The sequence below is a fragment of the Myotis daubentonii genome, chromosome 3 (genome assembly GCF_963259705.1).
Source record: "Myotis daubentonii chromosome 3, mMyoDau2.1, whole genome shotgun sequence".
NCBI lineage: Eukaryota > Metazoa > Chordata > Mammalia > Chiroptera > Vespertilionidae > Myotis > Myotis daubentonii.
The window spans coordinates 158,954,830-158,973,577 of NC_081842.1; the positions used below are offsets into that span (position 1 = coordinate 158,954,830).

General features: G+C 38.9%; 1 pseudogene; it reads right to left on the reverse strand.

Moving 5' to 3' along the window:
* Positions 1 to 14,141: 14,141 nt before the first annotated feature.
* Positions 14,142 to 14,538, reverse strand: LOC132229455 (large ribosomal subunit protein eL31-like; annotated as a pseudogene).
* Between the last annotated feature and the right edge of the window lie 4,210 nt (positions 14,539 to 18,748).

An 18,748-nucleotide genomic window follows, 5' to 3' on the forward strand; every position in this document is an offset into this window, starting at 1 on the left:
GGCAATACATATTGATTTCCTCTTAAAGAAGATGAGAATTTACATCATTTTCACCAGTCCTCAATCCATATACACATACATGGTCAGCCATGCTACCCAATCTCCGAATACAGTTACAGTATTTTATAGATCTAAGGAGCCATTGATTTTAGGATGCACTATCATTTTATGTACCACTAAGAAAGAAAAATACTTCCAATTAAACCATGACACAAAACTTCTTATCATTTAGACATTTTACTAAAAGAAATCTTTTACAATTAACCAGATACAGGTTTTATTATGTTTCATTTTACTTGAAAGTATAAGTGAAATAAATTATTTAGGGTATACCTAAATTTTTCCAAATTCAGAATCTGTCTGTTGCAAATCAGTTATTTGACTCAGAGTCTTGCTATCTATTTTTTTTTCCACACTGTCATTCTTCATACCATTAATGATGTTGATGGTGTCATTTTCATAAAAGAATCCTTAAAACACTAAAAGACTTTGATCTTGGCCTCTTAATCAAGTTTTGCATTATGTGCAGCTAGCCAGATTTATTATTCTCTTTTGGGGAATATTACTAACTATATCTACTTCACCACCTTTTTTAATTCCCACAGCATTGGCTCTTTACATATGTACTAACTACTCATGTAGCCACTGCCAAATCCATTACAGAACACCTCCAGTGCACCCTGACGCTGGCCCTGGTTGATGCACATACTTGCAGGGGTAATGACAACCTTATTCTAAATTGTTGCCTGGCCAACAGCATTTGTAAGACATCACTTAATATAAGACAATTCTAATTTGGGGGTATGTTAAAAAGTTCAGGTAAAAATGAATACAATTCAAAATGCCATCATTTTGGTTAGAACAATAGTCAGTGATTATTTGTTGGGATCATATAGATGATAACCATTGCACAGGTGGATTTACTGTGAAATCCATGAAGGGCCTCTCACTGGGATAGGCATCTTCAAAGTCCTTGGGAGAGGACCTAGCAATGTGTTCACATGATCATAATTTTTGTAAAAATTATAAAAAGAAGATATTTTAATTCCAACCAGTTAAGTTCACCAGCTCTTTCCACTCTGACTTTGTATATATATATATATATATATATATATATATATATATATATATATATAGTCTGTCACATTTCCCCTCATGAATGATTAGCCATAATCCTAGTTACAGGGGATGCTGATATGAGGATACACGGAGTTGGGTTTAGAGGGCTTTCCTTATTTAGTGTGCAGTCACTTCCACGTACTGCTAGGCCGCTGTCAGCCATCCTTTTAAGTTGTTATGGTTACTACTCACTGTGCTAGCTCACCAGGTATCATGAAAACTGACTACAATAACAGCAGGCGTAGGGTTGCTGAGCACTGGGAACATGGGAAAAAAAGGAAGATTGAAATGTATGAAGCCTGAAGCTAATCTGTGTAAAAACATGCACGTAGAATTCAGTTCTCATCAAAGGTCACTCGAAATAGTGCTCTTCTTTTAGAAATATATCCCATGATGCAGTGCAATACTGACATCAACAAAAATAATATAACATGTGTAATAGGCTACTACAATGAGGACATTGTCAGCAAATTGATGGTGAGTTGTTGATTCAAAAAGTATTAAAGATCAGTCTCTGCTTCAGAAAATTTGAAATGTCCTTAAATCTTACTGCTAATATTTGAAGACATTATGACAGAGAATTTTTCTTAAATCCTACAAAAATCTAAACTTTCATTTGACATCAGCATTAACAAACTGAAAGAGAATGTTCTCAGTTATTGATAATAAAGCACAAATTTTCCTCAACCATGCTTAAGACTAAATTATCTTTCCTCTCTCTATAGAAAATGACATCACAATATTATTTTCATAAGAAGAGAAGATCATAATATACACACCTCAAAATGCAGGGAAAATATATATTACAGAGGGATGTGTCAGGTAGTCAGTTAATAAAAGTATTGCTTTATTTCTCTGGATTTTGCAATATTTGCAGTATTTTGTATATTTTAGATGTTGTCATTTTCTGTAAATTGTTTTATCATCCGAAATTAATTTGTACTCAGACCAAAGTTTTACAGCGTGATGTTCTTTGTTTTGAAAGTGAGTCCCCATAATCATATTTGCTTCAGTCCCAGGAAAACCTGGGGTTTTCGCTATGATTACTTTTCCTCTCCTGCACACTGGCCTCCCTGAAAGCTTTGGAGCACTTCATGCTCCTGGTTCAGGCCTTTGCCCTTGCAGTTCCCTCATCAGCATGGTGTTTCCAGACATAGCAACCTGGCTTTCTCTGCACTTCCTCTGGGCAATACTCAAAGATCATATATTAGGGGGGCTTCACTCACCATCCTCTCTAAATAACACCTCCAACCACAATAGCATTGCTAGATCAAATACAGGACACCTGGCTATGTTGGAATTTCAGATAAACAGGAGTAATATTTTTGTGTAAGTATATTCTCCCAAATGCATGTAATATATTAATAGTTTTTTTAAAAAAGTATAGGTAGTTCAGCTGAAATTCAAATGTAACCTGGTGTCCTGTTTGTGTTTTTTTTTTTTGCGGGGGGGCGGGGGGGGGAATGGGCTAAATCTGGTGATCCTACCGCCACACCTTTTATCTCCCTACTCCAAGCCATAGCACTGCTATTAGTACACGACACATTTACTTTTTTGTTATTGCCCATCTTTTCCACTAAACATCAGCTTCATGGTGGCAGAGATGCTTGTCTGTGTTGTTCACTGACGTATGAAAGCACCTAGTCTGATGCCTGGCACAGAGCAGGCACTCAGTGAATATTAATTTTAAGGGATTAATGAATACACAGTCTAAAGCTTACAACTTTACCTCTTAGCATTTCTCAAATCCTCTCTTTTTCTATTCTAATAACTCCTGCTTGAATCAAGGCTCCAGACTATCGCTGCTGTGTTCTAACTGGTCCCCTTGCTTCCAGCACTGCTGATCTGAAATCCATTCACTATAAATAGCCATCCCGATTGATCTAAAACCCAAATCTAAGGAAACCACTGCCCTGCAGGAACTCCTTAACAGGAAACCATCAACTAGAGGGGGGAAATCCAAGCACTTTGGCATAGTACTTGCGGCCTTCTTTATGGTACCCCCACCTACCCTTCCATCTCACCTACCATGGCTTTCCAATACGTCCTCATCCATAGCCCACCCTTCACACCTCCATGCTAATGTTGATCAGATTACTTCTGCCTATAACACACTCCCACTGCTATCCTTAAGGACTCATTTCAAGTATCATTCTTCTCCATAAATCTCCTCCAGCCCTTACATCCATGAGCTGAACTAAACCTGTTTTTATCTGTGTTTCCATAGCGCCCTGTGCATAATTCTATCATAGTATACTGTATATTGTATTAATACCACCTATATGTTTATCCAAGTAGAAATTAAATACTCAGATACAATGACAGCGTGGTATTTATCTTTGATTCATGGCATATAGTATAATGTATTACACAGGTAGCCTTCCATAGGTATTTGTTGAACTAAATAAATTCAACTAAGATAGTCAAACTTAACACCCTCAAATATATCAGATGGAGCCTGCTAACCTGTGGTTATTGAAAGATCTGTATATAATGCCAGGGGGCCCTAATAAAGAAGAAGACACATAAGTGTTTTTTTTGCAAAATCAAGGGAAACAGTTTGTGAACAGGGTATGTCTAGAGGCAGTAGAAGGTTCCATATTGGTGCAATGATGAAGTCCAGAGAACTAAAGAGAAGTCAGCAGAGTCTCTGAAGGAGCCAATCATGAGGATAATGTCTAGTCGAACAGCAATGGTAAACTGCTAAGTTCAACAGTAGATGATGGTATGAGGAGGAAAGGAAGTGCTAAAATCATCAAGCTCAGTGCCAGTGGATCCATGAAAGCAGTAGACATTCACATTTAGGACTTGCAAGGTCCAGATGTGCTGGGCTTCAAGTGAAGAGAGGCCATGACAGGAGCTGGCTAGTGATACACAATCTGTCAACTGGATAAAAGGGACAGGCTCACCCTACCCTACCCAGGCTCAGGAAGAAGGATATGGGCAGACTAGACTTTTGTGGGATAAATTCACTAAGGGAATACAGTAATCATCTCACAAGAATACATTTTGATTTTTAAAAACAAGTCCATATAATACATTTTCTGCCCAAATTTCATTGCAAATATAGCTAAGATTTAGTTAGGAAAGAAATGAATGAGAAGAAGAAGAGAGCCCAGCTAGTGTAGCTTAATGGTTAAGCATCAACCCATGAACCAGGAGGTCATGGTTCAATTCCTGGTCAGGGCACATGCCCAGGTTGCCACTCGATGGCATGGGGGAGGCAGTAATCGATGATTCTCTCATCGTTGATGTGTCTATCTCCCTCTCCCTTTCTTTCTCTGAAATCAATAAAAACATATATTTTTTAAAAATAGGTAGAGAAAGCAACCAAGAAATAGCAATAGGAAAATGGTGGTAACCTATCTTTGTCAGAGCCTGGAGGAGCACTAATCTGTAAGGTTGCCCATGGCCTGTTTCTGCGCTTGCAGAGGTTTTCCGAGTGAGGAACACACAAGATTCCCTAATGACTGATGGCAGTTCAGTCCTCTACTTGGCAATTCCAAAACCTGCTTTGCATCTGGATTTTCAGAAAAGCTTTTAAAAATTGCATGGATTTCTATGCCTCCCCAGCCCTCCACCTGCCTTTCCTATTGAATCTGAATTTTTGCATGGAAATCTCGGGACTTTGTAGAAATCTCTGAGATCACTGCGTTACTAGGTGTTGCCTTTGGGAACTACCACTCTACTTTATGTCAGAGCCAGACAACTGACTGGAAGTTCTGATGACATGCTCATTCTAAATCCTGAACCCTCCTCCCCTGATGGGACTCCCTAAGAGCGAAAGAGAGAGAGAAGTTATCTTGCAGGCATTCCAGGAGACGGTAGTTTCTTGAAGAACTTGGTGAGTTCACAACTCCGCAAGAACTTGTTTAAGATAAAATGGAAATGTATCACTGTAACACACAATCTTCCTCTCTCTACTTTCCTCTTTTCTTCCATTAAAATCAATCCATTAATAAGAACTGATTAAATAAATTCACACACACAGAAAAAAAAATTCACACAATATTCTACCCATCAGAATCTTTGTGGGGTATTTTTCCCTTTAAAAAAAGGCTCAGTGCATAGTCTTCTCTACACAACCTTTTTTTTTCATCCTGTTAGACAGCCTTGAAAGTGAAAAACCTATTTCCATTCAAGGGGGAAAAAAGCTCCTGACTTAAAATAACTTCACGGAAAAATATAACCCAGAAGAGGTGTATCAAATGAAGGATGCTGAGCAGAAAAAGAAAACTATCGTGTCTCTAAGGAGTCTGAGAATAAGGTCTGAGCACTACAAGATGGAACCTTCCATCGGGTTGCTGTTCAACTTAATTATGGCTTAAGATGTGCACATGTGAAATTAATATTCAGGAACCTGGTGATTCAAAAAGCAGCAATCCACCTCCATTTGAATTCATAGTCTTATAATCCATCTTTTCCCATGAAACAGCTAGTACAATATGATATCAGTGCTCAGATTTCTGAAGAGAGAAAGCAGAGGCCCTATTTAAAAAAAAAAAAAGAATAATGCATATGTAACTTGAATGCGAAAGGGGGAAATTATGCTATTACTAAGTGGGAAAACTGCAAAGTGCCCATCTTTTTAGTCCCAAACCCCGTAGAAATCCCCACTTAGCTGTTTAGGTCTACTAGGAATGTGATTGCACACAGACTAATGTCATACCCTTAAAACATTCTCTGAGCCTTGGGCTATGCTCATGTCTATCATGGCTTTGCATGATAGGAAGTGGAAACAATAAATTAAGGATGAGGCTTAGACTAGTCTGATGGGAACTGGACTGATAATAACCCTTTCCTACATGCCAATCCTTCCCATGGCTGCTAATAAACACTATACAGAGACATATGCACTAGGGAAAGAAGACAAATGATTGTCTTCTGCAAGCCTCCACTCTGGCACAAAGAAGCTTTGACTCCTGCTCTCCATGCCTCAGTGTCTGATTTCCACAAATGCCTAACACAGGCCATGCCTCCCAGCGTCCGACAAATTTCTGTTAGGCAGTCACCGCATCCTTCTAGAACTTCCTGGCTACTCTGTATTGAACACTTTCATGTGGGATCATTCAATTTCATCCTCCACATCCTGACTTGTCACTGTCAGAAGGAACTAGCTGGACATAGTAGAAACACTTCAAGCTTTGGAGTCAGGTCTAGGCTCCATTACCCAGGCATGGCCATGTGACCTTGGGTTGATTACTTAACTACTCTGAACCCTTTATTTACCTAGGGCAGTGGTCGGCAAACTCATTAGTCAACAGAGCCAAATACCAACAGTACAACAATTGAAATTTCTTTTGAGAGCCAAATTTTTTAAACTTAAACTATATAGGTAAGTACATTGTTATTAACTTAATTAGGGTACGCCTAAGGCTTAGGAAGAGCCACACTCAAGGGGCCAAAGAGCCGCATGTGGCTCATGAGCAGCAGTTTGCCAACCATGGACCTAGGGAAATAGAGAGGCATTTTAATAACAGGACTGTAAATGTCAAATGAGAAAAAAGAATGTAAAATACCTATTACTGGGACTATCATATAATACGTGTTCAGTAAATCTTAGTTCCTGTCACTGCCATGAAACGCACTCCACCAAGAACAAAGTTAACACCATTGAGTACGTGTTGTGCTGATGGACTCCATCAGGGCAGTTGACAAAATGCTAAGTCAAACTGCCCCTGTGAACATGGCAAGATCTGGCTGCTTTGCCCTCCTGATGTATAGAGAGAGCCCAGGCTCACTACCATGCTCAAGTCACACTGGCCTTCCCTAAATTGGAACATTCTGGGCTCTTGTTTGCACCAGATTCTTGCTGATACCTTTTCCCTGGCTCTTCCTAGGATTTCTCTTTCTCCTTAGATCTCACTTGAAAGTTATTTCCTCAGAGAAGTTTTTCTTTCTCTATCTAAAAAAAAAAAATCTTTCTATGTATTTTATATTCCAGCCTCTACTCTCTTTTTCTGTCCAAACACCACAATCTGTAATGACTTTGTTTATTTGGTTGTGTCATCCTATATAATAAAAGGTCAATATGCAAATAGACCGAATGGCAAAACAACTGAACAACCTGTCACTATGATGTGCACTGACCACTAGGGGGCACATGTGGAACATGGTGGGCATGGGCAGCATGCTGCAGAGTGCGGAACATGGCAGAGTGAGCGGGGGCACCAGACTAAGGCGGAGCGCTGGTCACTGTCATCGGGGCGAGCCTCTGGTGGTTACTAAAAATTCTCTGCTCCAGCACAATGCAGTCCTGCCCGGTGCTCACACCTGCTGCCTGCGCTGGCTCCTCTTGCACCTGCTGTCAGTGCCTGGCGCTGGCCCCAATTGCTTGATGCCATCAGTGAGTGTGAGTGGCAGCTGTTGGCTGGCTCCACCTCCTCCTGCTCCTGAGGGGCAATTGGGGCTGGCAGCCATCTTTCGCACCTGATGCTGGCGACAGCCCCAATCACACACGCAGCCAGCACCAGAGTTGCCACTCATGCCCAGGACTGGTGCTGATCACTCAGTGCCATCAGTGGGTGCAAGGGGCGGCAGCTGCCCCAATTGCTCCCACTGATGGTGCCGGCCCCACTTGCACCCACTGCTAATGCCAGCCCCAAATTGCTCTGCGCAGGCAGTGGATGTGAGTGGCAGCAGCAGTAGTGGGGTTGCCGGTAGACAGGGGACTGGGGACCTCATGCAGGAGGGGCCAGGCTGGGGTGCATAGGATGGGCCGAGACCCTCCCTTGTGCCCATTGCAGCCTTGTGGCCCACAGTTCCTTTCAAGGTGCATGAATTCGTGCACTGGGCTCCTAGTATAATATAATTTCCCTTAGGATCTTTGTATTCTTTGCATCTCTCATATCCAGGAAAGTGCTTGGTGCATAGCAGATGCAGTATTTGGTAAATGAATGAATGAATAAACAAATTATTGTAACTTCAGTATTGCCTAAGTTTTGTGTGTTTTTTTTTTTTTTTTTTTAAAAAGCTATTTTGGCTGCATTCTTTTCTTAGCTTTGAAAAAAGACATTGTGAACAAGTAAAGGAAATGTTGGAGATACAATGGCCTCTTGATAAATGCTAAATATCTAATAATTATTTGTGGTGATATTTTTGTTAATTAAAGAACAGTAGCCTCAATGTTATGAGAGAGCACAGTCTTTTAATTTCCATTTGCCTTGGTTACCTCAACTATAAAATGAGGAAACTAATCAAATGTACATCATGTGTGCTATGAAAATTAAGTTAGTTTATAAATGAAAAGTGCTTGAACTGGTACCTGGAACACAGTCAGTGATAAAAATCGTATTGCTAGAGTCTATGGCAAAGACAATTTTAACTTAACTGATTAATTCATCTCACAGAGGCCACAAATATGGAAAAAGGCAGAATCCATGCAGTGTTGGTCAACAGAGCCCTGCTGTCATACACAGGGTTAAAGAAAAGTACATAGTTCTGGCCGGTGTGCTCAATGGTTAGAGCATTGGCCTGGGCATGGAAGGAAGGGTCAAGGCTTTTATTCCTGGTGAAGGGGCACATACTAGATTGAGGGTTCTCTCCCCAGTTCCCCCATGTCAGGGAGCATGTGGGAGGCAACCAATCAATGTATCTCTCTCATATCGATGCTTCTCTCTGTCACTCTCTTTTCCCCTCTGTCCCTTCCTTCCACTCTATCTGTGAAAAGCAATGAGGAAAAGAATATCCTCAGGTGAAGATTAACAAACAAAAGAAGTATATAATACCTATTCATTGAGCATTAGTATACATTAATACTGATATCGCCTGACAAGATGAAAATGTTCCACTAAAATCCCTGGAGAGATTATATCCTCCAAAAATTTTGAAGGAAACTGTATTTTTACTAGCAACATATAACTATCAGAAATATACTTTAAATCCATGCCAACCAAACTGTCCAGAGATGACAAAATATTCAAGAATCTTCTGGTCAAATGCACACAAAGCTTTTTAGATAGAATCCATGCTAGTCGGATGTCTAGTAATACATGTCAGCCAATCCATGAATTTGTCTGTTACACTTTCTGCTGTGTATGATCATGACCCTTGAATAAAGATTCATTTCAGTACAATAGCTAGTAAGATTTTTTGTATGATCCCAACACAAATACAGAGTTTTGAACTTACAATAAACTCAATGTGTCTGTTTATAAAGATAAAAAGTGTGGTTTTTTAATCCACGTTAGTAGAAAACTAAAAATAGCAAATGGTCCCATATTTATATCTCAGTAGTCAGAATACAAATAAACATCCTTAGTGAAAACACATCAGTGCTTCCAATTAAGGCAATATAATTGCATGCTTTGAAGTGGAACAATGGAAAAACTTGACAATCCATTGTATTAATATGAGACACAGACTTTGGAGACATATAAAAAATAACATTTAATCTTTGTAAAGCATCTGCTTCTATATACATTTTGCATAACATTTATGTATTGTGCATAAACATACACATTATATAGATAAAGAGATAGCTATGTAGATAAACATATGTTAAAGAGCTAGATGAAATCTGGTACAGGCCACTAATTCACTTTAGTAAGCCATTACATTGCTACCGCTGCAAGTTCTATTGTCTTCTACAGTTTCATTGTTTTCAAGAGGAGGTAGAGCTTTACACATTTAAACTCAGTCAATTAATTTACTGACCTGGCACGGATCTTTAACAACCTATGTGAAGGTTAAGGACAAAATCTCAAATAAACTAGAAAGTGGTATAGAAGCTGAGAGCAATGCTTTCTATTCTATGCATACCTTCAAGTGTTTTACTTTATTTATAAAGCAAATCTCAATGTATAACCATTGAAGAAAAAGATAATAGGTCAAATAATAATCTCTTTTTTAAAGTAATAATCTTTTGTAAACAACTATTTGTAGCACCCAGTAGTTTTCCTTTTTTAGGAGATTGAACAAGACAATCATTTAGTGATCAGTTCTCAAGCATCACTGTTCCCTTTCTTTGCTCTCCAAAACAACCAAAACAAACTAAGTTTTATTAGTAAAATTATCTCTACTAATAAAAGGGTAATATGCTAATTAGACTGGACATCTTCTGGACGTCCTTCCAGATGTCCTTCTGGACAAAGCCACAGAGGCAGTTAGGGGCGATCAGGCTGGCAGGGGAGAGCAGTGAGGGATGATCAGGCCGGCAGGGGAGAGCAGTTAGGGGCAATCAGGCTGGCAGGCACAGTGGTTAGGGCGATCAGGCAGGTAGGTGAGCGGTTAGGAGCCAGTGATCCCAGATTATGAGAGGAATGTCCAACTGCCAGTTTAGGCCTGATCAGTTGGACATTCCCCGAGGGGTCCCGGATTGGAAAGAGTATAGGCCAGACTGAGGGATTCCCCCCCAACCATGCACAAATTTCATGCACCAGGCCTCTAGTCCTATATAATAAAAGCCTAATATGCAAAGTGTCAACCGTTCAACCAGTTGCTATAACGCGCACTGACCACCAGAGGGAAGATGCTCCTACGGGTAGGTTAGCTTGCTGCTGGGGTCCAGCTGATCAGGACTGGGTGAGATGGCTGGACACACCCTGGAGCCCTCCCGTGGTCACTCCCCAACCCCGGTCATGCACTGGTGGGGTCTCTCAGCTTGGTCTGCACCCTCTCGCAATCCAGGACACCTTGGGTGATGTCAGAGAGCCGGTTTTGGCTGGATCCCCACAGGCCAGGCCAAGGGACCCTACTCGTGCATGAATCCATGCACCAGACCTCTAGTTTGTTAAGAATCTTAGTTTCTGGGCCACTCACTCTCCCTACAACAGTATTTAATTTTATAAGATTTCAGTAAAATTACCAGTTAGATTTCCTTATCAAGACAGATCCAGGTGATACCTTCAATAAAGGTTTAATATTAAAAATACTTTTACAACTCAATAACAACAACAACAACAAATTCAATTTAAAAAATGGACAGAGGATCTGAATAGACCTTTTTCCAAGGAAGACATAGAAATGGCCAACAGACATATAGAAAAGTGTGCAACATCATTCATTATTAGAAAAATGTAAATCAAAACCACAATGAGATATTGCCTCACAATATCTCACAATATTGAATGACTACCATCAAAAGGAAAATAAACAAATGATGAAAAGAATGAGGAGAAAAGAGAACCCTTATACACTATTGGTGTGAATATACTATATTGGTGCTACCACTATGAAAAACAGTATAGAGTTTCCTTTAAAAATTAAGACTAGAATTGTCATATGATCCAAATGTTCCCTTTCTGGGTTTTTATCTGAAGACATTAAAAATTAATTCATAAAAATATATAGCCCTATGCAGCATTATTTACAATAGCAAAGACATGAAAACAACCTAAGTTTCCTAACAGATGAATAGATAAGAAAGATGTGAGAATATCTATCTCTATAGATATAGAGATAGATATAGATAGATATAGAATATTACTCAGCCACAAAAAAGATAAAATATTGCCATTTGTATCAACATGGATGGATCCTGAGAGTATTATGTGAAGTGAAATTAGTCAGATGAAAAGAGACAAAAATTGTATGATTTCACTCAAATATGGAATATAAAACAAAAAAGTAACAAACAAATTCATAGGTACAGACAACAGAATGGTGGTCACCAGAGGGGAAGGAGGGTAGAGAGTGGATGAATTGGGTAAAGGGAGTCAAATATATGGTAATGGAAGGAAATTTTATTTTGAGTGGTGAATACTCAATAGTGTTACAGATATCTATTATAATGTTGGGCACATGAAATTTAATAATGTTATTAAACAATGCTACTTCAATAAAATTAACTTTTTTAATTAATTAACTTCTTTTAAAAAAGAATGATCTAGATGTGCAGTTAAATAAAACTAGGAATTTGGTGAAAAAAATAATATTTTAATAGCAATGGTTGTAATTTATAGTCTTTTAGAAACTCCTTTACAAATAAGATAGTGGTTGTCCTATATAATAAAGCAGTAATATGCAAATTGACCATCATCCCAACACACAAGATGGCTGCCCCCATGTGGTTAAAGATGGCCGCCCCATGTGGACACAAGATGGCCACCACAGATGGCTGACAGGGAAGGCAGTTGTGGGTGATCAGGCAAGCAGGGAAGGGCAGTTGGGGGGGACCAGGCCTGCAGGGGAGGACAATTAGGGATGGCCAGGCTGGAAGGGGAGGGAAGTTAGGGGCAGTCAGGCTGGCAGGGGAGCAGATAGGTGTCGATCAGGCTGGCAAGGGAATGGTTAGAGGATGATCAGGCTGGCAGGCAGAAGCAGTTAGGAGCAATCAGGCAGGCAGGCAGGCGAGCGGTTGGGAGCCAGCAGTCCTGGATTGTGAGAGGGAGGTCCGACTGCCTGTTTAGGCCCAATCCCACTGGGGTCCTGATTGGAGAGGGTGCAGATTGGGCTGAGGGACACCACCACCCCAGAGCATGAATTTTGTGCACCGGGCCTCTAGTATAATATAAAAAGAAGCTTCATTAGAACATTTTGGTCTAGATTTGGAAATCAAGTAGGAGGAAAGCAGCCAGTTCTAGAGGAGATCAAGAATTTGTCATAGTTGCCTTTAACCTAAAAATAAAAAGTCAAAGTGAGAGGCAAGTGTTTATTTGAGATTTAAAAAAATTGCAATTTAGAGGCATAGACTCCAGCAGAAACCTAAAGCGGTTTTTATGAGAAAGAGAAGGGAAACTATTACATGAATAAAAGAAAAAAATATTTTTTGGTGTGAACAAGCTAAGTTATTCTTTAGTGATGCATGGCTGGTTACTGATTTTTAAAAATGTCCTTAACTGTCAGTCCTTGTGATCAGGAGACCTGCTTGCCTGTTAGCTTTACACATAGTTGCTTATAAGACAATGTTGGTTTGGCCCAGTTCAAAGGTTATTTCTCCCATGTTCAAGGCATAAGACATGTAATGCAATTCCTTTGGAATGGCTTCCTTGACTCCATTTTAAAATGGTTCCATTTCTGCCAACTTTTTATACTTTGCACACATCACAAATAGATAAGTTACAGTTAGGACAGTTTTGTTTTAATTTCAATCTCTCAACCTCTTCCACAATCACAACAAATTCTCTTCTAACATTTTTCTCTTTGTTTGTAACATGAAAAAATCTTAAGCTATTTTGTAGTGCATAAAATTAATTATTTATAATATTTGAACCATCTTCCATTAGAATTGAAAGCCCTACAATACAAGCATGCTTACAGTATTCCAGGTTGGAGTAACTCTTTGTAATGTAAAATGTTATGACATAAAATTGATTTATTCATAATCTGCACTGCTTTGTTGTGAAATATTTAATGTTGTGGATGTGGATTCTTTAGTAAAATGCACAGCATTGAACCCAGAGATGTACTTTATGTAACAGTTACTAAGGATTTTATGAAGTACCTCTGAAACTCTTCCTGGTACTCATGATTAAAGTTTCAGCCTGACAGTCCAAACAATGAAATCAAAATAGCCATCTCACATGCAAAAGGCGTGCTTCAGGGTATGGCCATGCACACAGTTCCTGCCTTGCCAAGACCACTGTGGCAACTGAGCATTCGGGATTTCATTGTCCCTACTGTCAATCTATAACATCCCAGGATACATCCATCAACAGAATTTTGAGCACAAGTTTTAAAAATTGAGACTAAGATGTAATTGATCAGTAATAAGTATTCAGCATCCAAGAAACTGAGTCAAGATGTAGCATGGTTAAAGGCATTAATTTAACTTTTAAATAATTTTTAACAAATGAATAATTTAAGGTTGAGCTATACTGTTTCTGATCTGTCTGCCTTTTTATCATGCTTTGCTTTATCACACTTCACAGATGGTGCATTGTTTACAAATTGAAGGGGAGACCCTCCACCAGCAAAAAGATTATGACTTACCTTACTGCCATGGTCTGGAATCAAATCCACAATATCTCCAAGGTACACCTGTACCTACTTAGAGTCCTATCATACTGTACTGAGTTTACATGTCTCTCTCTCTCTCTCTCTCTCTCTCTCTCTCTTTTCTCTCTCTCTCTCTCTTACAGTTGTATAACTTTATTCGACCATCAGCATTAGTTCTCATTCACATTAACGGTCTGTAGATTTTTGAAAGTGGTGACAGGCACATAGGTGACGAATGTATTCAGCTTGTTTGGTGAATCTTCATCCTCATTACGTTTTCTGGACAACGTACCCGGGTACGATGTGGGGTATTCCTTATTCCTTTGGCCCAGACAGCTTTGTTGAGCCTGGTGTCGATGCGCACGCCTGGAGTCCCCATCTCCTTCATGGCAAATTTCCAGGTCTCCTTGAGTGCCCGAGGGGCACGCTTCTTGAAACCCATGCAGTGGATGCGCCGTGGATGTTGATGGTGTGCTCCCTGGTCACCACCTCGTTGATGGCGGAGAGGTCCTTCTTCTCGCCACCCTTCTTTGCAGGAGCCATCGTGCAGGCAAGTTGGAAAAAGCTAGATGTTTCTTTAACACTGATGGTTTGGCTACTACATATATCCTGGAGGGAAAGTAATCATTTATTTTTTTTATTGGTTATTCTTCAGTGTCACACGTAGCTAGAGATAAATATTTTAAAAGGATCATTCATTCCTTTTTAAGAAAGTTAAAGAAGTTAAAGTTTACTAAGATGAAAAAATATGAGGGGGTATGCAAGTGAACTAGGAACAGCCATCCGTAGTCAAATGGCACCATCATGCCGGGAAAGTTCAACTATTACCATTTGCCTGTGAATCCCCTGGACAACTTTTCAGGGGTTAAAACTTTGTGTTTCAGACTCTGTAACAGTAGAAAAATCATTCTGCTGGCTTATTCAGGAGTCTTTGTACAGTCTGAGAGACATTTGAAGTATTGTGGCAGCCTCAGAGTCAGAAGTTTGAAAGCTTTGGCACTTCTGGGCTAAGCCATCTCATAAACTAAGATGGAATTGCAGCAAGCCACAAATAATAATGCATTAACTTTTAATTTGCCGTTGTCTTAAAAGTCTGAAGGACTCTGAGAAGTTGAACAAAAGGCCACTAAGAATAACCTGCTAGAAATACACTCCAAAGAAGAAAGTAAACAATGAACCTCAGATAGTTCAAGGCAAGGCACACTCAGAGTGTATGGGACCAAAAATAAAAGTGCGAAGAGAAACTAAAAAGCTTTGAGACTGGCCTTTAGGGTGGTGCATATGAGAGGGGGAAGAATTTCTAGTTAAAGCCTTTCAAGATCCAACACATTACACTTTTTGATGGCCAATGGTATCATTCTGACCTTGACTGCTGCTGCAGAAAATAGAGGGGCATTCAAATGTGGCCATGCATTTGCTCCACGTCAGTCAGACACTGAGGATAATGATGGCCCAAGAATAGAGGTCCTTTTGTAAAATTCTTTGTTCTCTGTGGGAGAAAAATCTGAGAAATATTCCCTATTATAACCCAAAGAGCACTCTTTCTTACAGTCCATAATAGTGGAGAAAGGGACGAGTATTATTAAATGAGGGGAAAAGTTTACTGAGGGAAATAAATACATAGAGAAACTTCAGGATTTCACAAGATACTTTACCTATGTGAACTTACTTAATTCTAAAAACACTCAGAGGTAGTCATTATTATTTCTATTTTGAAGACATGAAAACAGAGATGGAGAAGAGTAAACCATTTGCCAAAGGCCATTTAGTGACTGAGTGGTAGAGACAAGATTTGCACCACAATCTGTTGAGTCCAAACCCCCAGTTTTTAACCATTATATTTTCCACCCATTATTAAATCTCAAGAGTTGTGGGATCATCTCTAATAAGTCCTATCTTTCCATCCAATGACTGTAGGCAAATGTTATCTAGAAGATCCTTAGTTTCACTGCATACTATAGAGACATAGCTGACCTCTAGGTGGTTCTTAAGAATTACCTATGAAGGACATTCACTATCAAGCTTCACCCAGCCCTTCTACCAATTAAGTTCTAAAGGACCTGAGAGATGAACTCATTCCACTCAAATGACAAAGGTCCTGATGAAGAGAATCCAGACCACAGCAACTCATCTAGTATCTGAAAGGCTTGACCCTCGTTAAAACAATAGCCATGACAGAAAAGCTCCACAATCCTCTGAGAGGAATAAACCACCAATGCAAATTCATCTCTCTGAAATAACAACATCTTTGCAGAGGTTATTTTAATAGCAAACAATTAACCGAAACAAGGAAGACCCTCGCCTACAATAATCAAGTAAAGTGGAATATTCAATTTCTCTTCTTTGGGCATTATTTCAAGGGTTTGTAATGAAATATTCTGTTCTCAAAATGGATTCACTCATCTGGCGGAGAGCCCTCATGTAAAATCATGTTAACAGGTTTTTTAATTTTTCTGCAAAATGAACAAAGACTGTTTTATACAAATACCTCCTTCAATAAGAGTATAAAAAAGTATAATTTTGTGTTAATTCTGAGCATGTCTCTGTTTGACCTCAGTAAGATTAACTATTCACAACAGAAAGCCATTTGAAATGCAGCATTTGGGAGGGATCATCCATCACAGAGACTAACACATTCTCCATGCTAGACTGAAGCTCAGAACTTAATGGCAAGTTATTGACAGCTTTCGTCTTCACAGCTGCCCCTGGAATCTGTTAACAAGTCTGTTCTTCTGACAGGCAGATACTAGGAGAAACTCACAGTGATCCAATGAACACATTAAAAGAAATGCAACCCTCTAAAAAACTACGCCTTCATTCTTTTGAACTAAGTAAATATATCTTTTAGTGGTCATCAACCAAGGATATTTAACAAAGCTAGCCGTATAGTTTTTTTTTTATCACCTTTAGCAAAACTATTTCTGGCAAACAAATAGTGAAAAGAACTCAATGTGTCAGAATTTCCAAACTCTTTTTTTATTGCAATTCTCATATTGCAGTTCTACCATCACTTATGTCAGCAGCAGCCTATTAAACTGTATGTAGTTTAATAACATATACTATCTTGATGAATTCTAAAAAAAATCTTCTATGATAGGTACTATTAATCCTTTTTCTTTTTTGCAGATAAGTAACCTGAAGCTTGGAGAAGTTAAGGAACATGCCTAGCTTATACTGTTAGGTATTGGTAGAATAACCAATCCTCCCTTCCCCACTTCAATAAAAATCTACTTTTCCATGATATAGAAAACCAGCCTTACAATTGAAGTGAGAATAAATATTTTTTATGTTAATGTGAATTAACAAGAGTATCTTTTTAAAATTATGTGTACTGTAGTAAAAGTAAGTTGAAATCAAATTTTTGTACAGACATTTTTAGCATAAGTCCTACATAATTTACATAGATATGTAATTCTGATAAAGTTCAAATATAAATATGTACATATTAAATAAATCATTGCTAAATAGATAAAAGTAGGCAGTCTCCGTTGTAAAAAAAACTGAAAGACTGAAATAAACCCTCTGTCAAATTTCTGGCCACACTGCCATCATCACTACACTCATCACCAGCATTTCACAAGCCTTTAAATTTCCACTTAAGTCATGTTCTTGAGTTGAGGCATAAAAGACTCGCATTAAAACTACTATGTTATTGAGTGAGGCTGTGGGTGAATCACATTAAATCATTATAAACCACTAATATTCTACATCACTGTTTAACTAATTGTAATCACCTAGCTGGTCCTTGAAGAACTAGATCACCCAGAACAAAAACAGGTAAGTTCAATACTAGGAGATGGAGAAGGGAAAGGTTAAGAGAGTTCATAAGTTTGTTATTCCTAAAATATACATCAGAATTTATTCTGCCAGGTTTGTCTCAGGATGATGGGATTGGCTAATGAATGTAATAATGCACACAGCACTGTAATGGGATTGGCTAATGAATGTATTAATGCACACAGCACTGTAATGGGATTGGCTAATGAATGTATTAATGCACACAGCATTGTAATCACACACGTATTTCCACATCCTACAGCATATAGAACAGCTCGTCCTCAGCAGAGCCCCGCCTCCCCATAATGACCCTAGACTTTGCAGATTGTCGGGGCTACTTCTCATGATGCCTTCTATACATGGCTCTTCAAAGGACATTTCCTGTCACCTTTTCTTTCAAGTTCTATTCTCTGTTACTTTTTTTTCTCTCCGGGGGTAAATGTAGTGGAAGTGGCAGCTAATGGTACATTTTTCATTTATAAACAATAATTGCATATTTGTGAGTAAACAATCACCTAAATATCAAAGGCAGGTCCCAGGCTGGTGCCAGGCATAATAGCAGAGCTTATACTGAAACAGCTCCTGGAATCACAAACCACCTATCACAGGCTCTCCTCTGAAAACTCCTCTTTGTCTACCCTATACTTAAATAGAGTGTGAAAAACTAGAGGATAGTTATTTGGGATATGCATTATTTTAAAATGTGTTTTAATAACAATTCCATGCTTGGGAGGATTACACTTCCCAATAGTTCCACAGTTTTCTCTATGTTTGTCCAGATAGTCACATATCTCTGCATTCTAGTGTCAAAAAATAACAGGGTTAGCAATGATCCTGGGCTGTTCCTTCTAACAACATTGCAGAGGCCATGAAATCACCCACAGTGTTCACCCAGGTCTGTTCAACCCATTACAAGCCAAGTGTCTACAAATTTAAAATGTTTTTTTTTTTAATTTTATTGATTTTTTACAGAGAG